Raw genomic sequence first — 7155 nt, 5'->3', positions numbered from 1 at the left:
GTGTCACCAATGGAACATGTCCCCTGTGGTGTCACACATCCCCTGTGGCCTCAGTGTCCCCTGTGTCTCCGTGTGTCACCGCACGGTCCCGTGTGGCCGCTGTGACCCCCCCCGTGTCCCCTCAGCAGTGATGTCACTGTGGGCACACACAGCCCTCCCGTGGCTTCCTGTGTCACCTGTGTCACCTCTGTGCCACCCACGGTGTCACCGACACTGTCCCCTCTGGTGACAGTGCCCCCTTCGGTCACAGCTGTCCCCAGGGCCTCCAGTGTCACAGCTGGGCTGGGGTGTCCTCTGAGCCCCCCAGAGTCCCCAATGTCCCCAATATCCCTGGTGTCCCCTGATCCCCCCAATGTCCCCAAAGACCCCAATGTCCCCAGTGACCCCTTAATGTCCCCAATGTCCCTGGTGTCCTCTGATCCCTCCAACGTCCCCAGTGTCCCCCAATATCCCCAATGTCTCCAGTGTCCCCTGAGCCCTCAATTCCTCAATGTCCTCCCAGTGTCCCCAATGTGCCCAATGATGTCCCCAATGTCCCCAATGCCCCTGAGCCCCCCAGTGCTGGCACTGCTGGAGCCACAACTGGGACACAGTCCCAGGGCAGGAAACACGCGGGGTCCAGTGAGCAACTGGAGCTCCCAGTATGGCCCTAGTAAGGAACTGTATGGAACTGGGAGCTCACAGTATGGAAAATGAGCAACTGGAGCTCTCAGTATGGCCCATTATAGAACTGGAGCTCCCAGTATGGCCCAGTATAGAACTGAGAGCTCCCAGTATGGCCCAGTGAGCAACTGGAGCTCTCAGTATGGCCCATTATGGCCCTAGTACAGAACTGGGAGCTCCCAGTACAGCCCCACTACGGCCCCACTGCAGAACTGGGGAGTTCCCAGTACGGGCCATACTGAGCCTGGCACAGCCCCAACACAGCCCTGGGGAGATCCCAGTATGGGACTGGGGAGATCCCAGTACGGGACTGGGACACCAGGCAATGGTGAACCGACCCCCGGCACACTCAGGGACACTCACACAGGCTGTGCACACGCACTGACACTCCTGCAATGCCCCTGCACACTCAGGGAGGCTCACACGTGTGACACCCTCTCAGACAGGTGTGACACACCCAGACACGTGTGACAGCCCCGTCACATGTGTGTGGGACCCAGACAAGAGTGACGGCCCTGCCACACGTGTGTGATCCCCAGACGTGTGACAGCCCCAGATGTGTGTGACACTCCTGGACATGTGACACCCCCCATAAAACCCCTCTTGTGACACCCCGGACACGTGTGACACCCCTGCCACACGCGTGTGACACCCCCAGACACGCGTGACATCTGGGACACGTGTGACACCCCTGCCACACGCATGGGACCCCCCCGGACACGTGTGACACCCGGGACACGCGTGACACCCGTGACACGTGTGCCGGCCCCTGTTCCCGGCCCCCCCGCCCCGTTTTCCTCCTGCCCCAGTTTTTTGGGGCCGGCGCCGCCCGCGCATCCGGCCCGGGGGGGCCCGGGGGGGGCTCGGGGGTGACCCCCGGGAGGGTCCGCGGGTTCGGGGGCGCTGACTCAGCCCCGCGCCCCGAATTACTCAGCCCGTGCCGGGAACCGCCGCGGCGGGGCCGCTCCTGCCGGGAACCGGCGGGCGGGGGGCACCGGGGACACCCACGGGGAATGGGGGCACCCATGGGAAACGGGGGCACCCACAGAAACAGGGGCACCCATGGGAAACGGGGGCACCCATGGGAAACGGGGGAACCCATGGGAAAGGAGGAGGCACTCACGGGGAATGGGGGCACCGGGGGCAGCCGAGGGAACGGGCAGGACCGGGGGCACCGGGGGACTGGGGGGTCCTGGGGGCACCCACGGGAACGGGGGGTACCGGGGGCACCGGGGGACTGGGACAACTGGAGAAACCAGGGAACGAGGGGCACCTACGGGGAATGGGGGCACCGGGGAACCGGGAGAACTGGGGCACCGAGGGCACTCACAGGAATGGGGGCACCGGGGGACTGGGAGAACTGGGGCACCGAGGGCACTCACAGGAATGGGGGCACCGGGGGACTGGGGGCACCCACGGGAACGGGCAGGACCGGAGGCAGCGGGGAACTGGGACAACTGGGGGTACTGGGGACACCCACAGCACCTGGAGATACCGGGGCCACCGGGGGAACCGGGGACACCCACGGGGAATGGGGGCACCGGGGAACTGGGAGAACTGGGATTACCGGGGACACCCACAGCACCTGGGGACACCGCGGGGAACTGCAGGCACCGGGGAACTGGGGGGACTGGGAGAACTGGAGGCACCGGGCAACTGGTGGCACCCCCGGGGCATGGGGGCACCGGGGGAACCGGGAGAACTGGGGCACCCAAAACACCTGGGCCTACCAGGGAAACTGGAGCAACCACCGCATTTAGGGGCACTGGGAGAACTGGGAGAACAGGGGGAACTGGGGGAATGGGAAAACCGGGGAACTGGGGGCACTGGGGGTACTAGGGATACCAGTGAGACCCCACAGCTCCCGGGGATACCGGGGGCACTCACAAAACCGGGGGGACCGGGGAACCGGCGGTACCGGGAGCACCGGGACACCCCCCCACCCGCGGTACCGGGGAAATCTGGGGCACCGGAAAACCCCGGGGGCCGCCGGTAACGCACCGGGGCACCTGTCGGGACACCGGGGGGGAACGGGGATACTGGGGATACTGGGGATACCGGGGGCACTGGGGATACCGGGGGCACTGGGAGCACTGGGGATACCGGGGGCACTGGGGATACTGGGGGCACTGGGAGCACTGGGGATACCGGGGGCACTGGCGTTGTCGGTAAATCCCCCCGTGCCCGGTGTCTCCTCCCGGGACCGACCAACCCCCACCGGCACCGGCGGCACCACCGGGAGCGGAACCGAGCCAGGGCCACCAGTAACGAACTGGGACACGCTGGGACACACCAGTAACACATTGGGACACACTGGGACACACCAGTAACACAAACACACTGGGACACACCAGTAACGCACCGAGACACACCGAGACACACCAGTAACGCACTGGGACACACAGACCCTGACCAGTATCCCCCAGTCCCCATCAGCCCGGGGCACTCCCGGTGCCCCCAAACCCCGGGAAAACCCCCCCGAGCACCGCGACACGGGGACAGGGGGACACGGAGGGGACAGCGGGGACACGGAGGGTCCCCGCACCCAGGGGCGCCCCAGCCCCGTTCCCGGGGGGGTCGCTGTGGGGGGGGTGGGGGTGGCGCGGGGCCACCTGCGCTGTCCCCGCCGCTGTCACCGCCGGGTCCCCCGGGGTCCCCCCTCCCCCGCCGCCACATCAAGGGAGGGACCCGCAGGTGCGCGGGGGGAGGGGAGGGACCCGCGGGGACACGTGTGGGGCTGTGACACACGTGTGTGACCTGTGACACATGTGTGTGACCTGTGACACATGTGTGCGACCTGTGACACACGTATGGGGCTGTGACACACCCGTAACACATGTGTACACCCCAAAACACGTGTGTAACAGCCTGAAACACACATGTACAGCCTGAAACACACACGTGTGTCCTCAAACACGTGTGTACAGCCCATGACACACATGTACAGCCTGTGACACACCTGTGGTTCCTGTAACACGCATGTACATCCTGAAACAGGTGTGTGCTCTCCGAAACACACCAAAACATGTGTGTGCAGCCGGAATCAAGTGTGTACAGCCCGTGACACACCTGTGCACACTGTGACACACCTGTAACACACGTGTACACCCCAAAACACGCGTGTACAGCCTGAAACGTGTGTCCAGCCTGTGACACACCCGGGCACACTGTGACATGCGTGTACAGCCTGAAACATGCATGTACAGCCTGTGACATGTGTGTGCAGCCCAAAACACACCAGAACACGCGTGTACACCCCGAAACAAGTGTGTACAGCCCAAAACACATGCGTGTCCTGAAACACACACGTAACAGCCTGAAACAGGCACGAACTGCCCATGACACACGTGTGCAGCCCGAAACACACCAGAGCATGTGTGTGCAGCCTGAATCAGGCGTGTCCAGCCTGTGACACACCTGTGCACACTGTGACACACCTGTAACACACGTGTACACCCCAAAACACACGTGTACAGCCTGAAAGACGCGTGTTCACCCCGAAACACACCAGAACACACATGTACACCCCAAAACATGTGTGTCCAGCCTGAAACGTGTGTCCAGCCTGTGACACACCTGTGCACACTGTGACACACCTGTAACACACGTGTACACCCCAAAACAGACTAAAACACGTGTGTCCAGCCTGTGACACATCTGTGCACCCCTAAGAGGCGTGTACAGCCCAAAATACACACGTGTGTCCTGAAACAGGCGTGTAACGGCCTGAAACAGGCACACACAGCCTGTTACACACCTGTGCCCCCTGTAACACACATGTATCCCCCGAAACAGGCGTGTACAGCCTGTGACACATGTGTGTGACCTGTGGCACGCCTGTGCACCCCAAAACTACCCTGAAACACATGTATGCACCCTGGAACACTGACACACACGTGTGCCCCACGACAGGTGTGTGCAGCCTGAAACACGGGTGTGCAGCCTTGTGGCATGTCCGTGCACACCGTGACACGCCTGTGAGCCCCGGGACACAGCCGTGCACACCGTGACACACCTGTGAGCCCCATAGCACACCCGTGCACACTGTGACACACCTGTGCACACCGTGACACAACCGTGAGCCCTGTGACACACCTGTGAGCCCCGTGACACAACTGTGAGCCCTGTGACACACCTGTGCACACCGTGACACACCTGTGCACACCGTGACACACCCGTGCACACTGTGACACACCTGTGAGCCCCGTGACACAACCGTGAGCCCTGTGACACACCTGTGCACACTGTGACACACCTGTGAGCCCCATAGCACACCCGTGCACACTGTGACACATGCGTGCAGCTCACAGCACACATGTACAGCCCATAACATGTGTGTGCACCCTGGAACATGCGTGTGCAACCCGTAATGGACACATGAGCCCTGTGACACACTCGTACAGCCTGTGACACACACACACGTGTGCTCTGTGACACACCTGCACACCCCCAAACATGCGTGTGCAGCCCCCAACACCCCCCACATCCCTGTGCACACACAGCCGCTCACACGCGTGTGCACCCCGCTGTCAGCTCTTGCACACCCACCCCACCCTGTCCTTGCACACCCCTGTGCCCCCTCACACGTGTGTGCACACCTGGCCGTCCCACACCTCCATCCTTGCACAGCCCTTGCACACTCACTGACACACACATGTGAGCTCTCGCCCCTTGCACACGCAGTCACAGCCCCCTCCTTGCACACCCACCTGCCCAGTGCTCTCACATGTGTGTGCAGCAGTGTCCACCCCTTGCACACTCACCCCAAACCCTCCCTCTCCTTGCACACTCATCCCAACCCCCAGCCCCTCCTTGCACACTCATTCCCACCCCTTGCACACACCCCTCCCCTTGCACGCCCCCCCGCCCTTGCACACTCGCGTGCCCCCGCACCTCTCATGGCTCCGGGTCCCTCCAGCCCCGGCCCGGGCGGGGCCCTTTAAGGCCGCGGGGTCCCGCCCCCTCCCCCCAAAAAACTGTCCCCGCCCCTCCCCCCCCCGGCATCCTGCCCCCCCCTCCCCCCCCAAACCGCGGGAAGGTTCCGAGTGTCCCCGCGGGGAAACTGAGGCACGGGGGGGCGGGGGGGGGTGACCCCAAATCCTCCCGGACCCCAGAAATGGGGAGGGGGTGGGGGAGGGGCAGAAACACCCCCAGGACCCCCCCCCAGGAAATGAGGGACGGGCTGGGGGGTCCCGAAATTTGGGGGGCACAGGGGGGTTGGGGAAAGGGGAGCCCCGGTTCGGGGATGGGGGCGGGTTTGGGGTGCGGGCCCCCCCGCCCCCCCCGGGCTCGGTTTTGGGGTTTGGGGACCCCCCCAGACCCTGCCAGGCTCAGTTTTGGGGTTTAGGGACCCCCGAAGTCCGAATGGGGGCGGTTTTGGGCTGCGGCGACCCCCTCCAGGCTCATTTTTGGGGTGCAGGGACCCCCGAACCCAATTAGGGGCAGTTTGGGGGGTCAGAACCCCCCCGACCCCTCTGGCGCTCAGTTCTGGGGTGCAGGGACCCCCGAAGCCCCAGGAGGGGCAGTTTTGGGGTGAACTCTCAGCACCCCCCCCCAGCCCCCTCCGGGCTCAGGTTTTGGGGTTCGGGGACCCCCCGATCCCTGACGTGCCCGGTTTGGGGGGCGCAGGGACCCCCGACACCCCATGGGGGCGGTTTTGGGGTCCCCAGAAGCCTCCAGGCTCATTTTGGGGGTGCAGGGACCCCCGATCCCCAAATGGGATCATTTTTGGGGTGCAGCCACGGGACCCCGTGACACCCTCTGGGCTCCGTTTTGGGGGTGCAGAGACCCCAAATTTCCCAGTTTTGGGGTTCAGGGACCTCAAACTCCCCCCGGGATCAATTTTGGGGTGTGGGCACCCCCCGACCCCCCAGTGGGGTCAGTTTTGGGGTGCAGGGACCCCCCGCGGGCTCATTTTGGGGTGCAGGGACCCTCCGGAAACCCCAGTGGGGGAAGTTTTGGGGTGCAGGCCTGGGACCCCCCAACCCCTTCCCGAGACCAGTTTTGGGGTGCAGGGACCCCCCGATGGGGGCAGTTTTGGGGTGCGGCGTTGGCACCCCGTGACACCCTCTGGGCTCCGTTTTGGGGCGCGGGACCCCCAAAACCCTCCCAAAGTTCCCAATTTTGGGGTACAGGGCCCCCCCGCAGTGACCTGATTTTGGGGTGCGCCCCCGGAACCCTGCTGGGCTCAGTTTTGGGGGGCAGGACTCTCCCGAGACCCCAACTTCCCAATTTTGGGAGCGCAGAGACCCCAAACTGTCCAGTTTTGGGTACAGGGACCCCAAATTTCCCAGATTTGGGGTACGGGAACCCCAAACTTCCCCGTGGCTCGGTTCTGAGGTGCGGGGTCCCCAAAATTCCCACTTTTGGGAACAGAGACCTCAAAGTTCCCAGTTTTGGGGGTGCAAATTTCCTGGTTTTCGGTACAGGGACCCCGAACTTCCCCGTGGCTCAATTTTGGGGTACTGGGACCCCAAAGTTCCCATTTTTTGT

This window comes from Zosterops lateralis (genome assembly GCF_965231275.1).
Source record: "Zosterops lateralis genome assembly, chromosome: 27".
NCBI lineage: Eukaryota > Metazoa > Chordata > Aves > Passeriformes > Zosteropidae > Zosterops > Zosterops lateralis.
The sequence above is the reverse complement of the archived record's forward strand: the minus strand, read 5'-3'. Positions refer to the sequence as shown.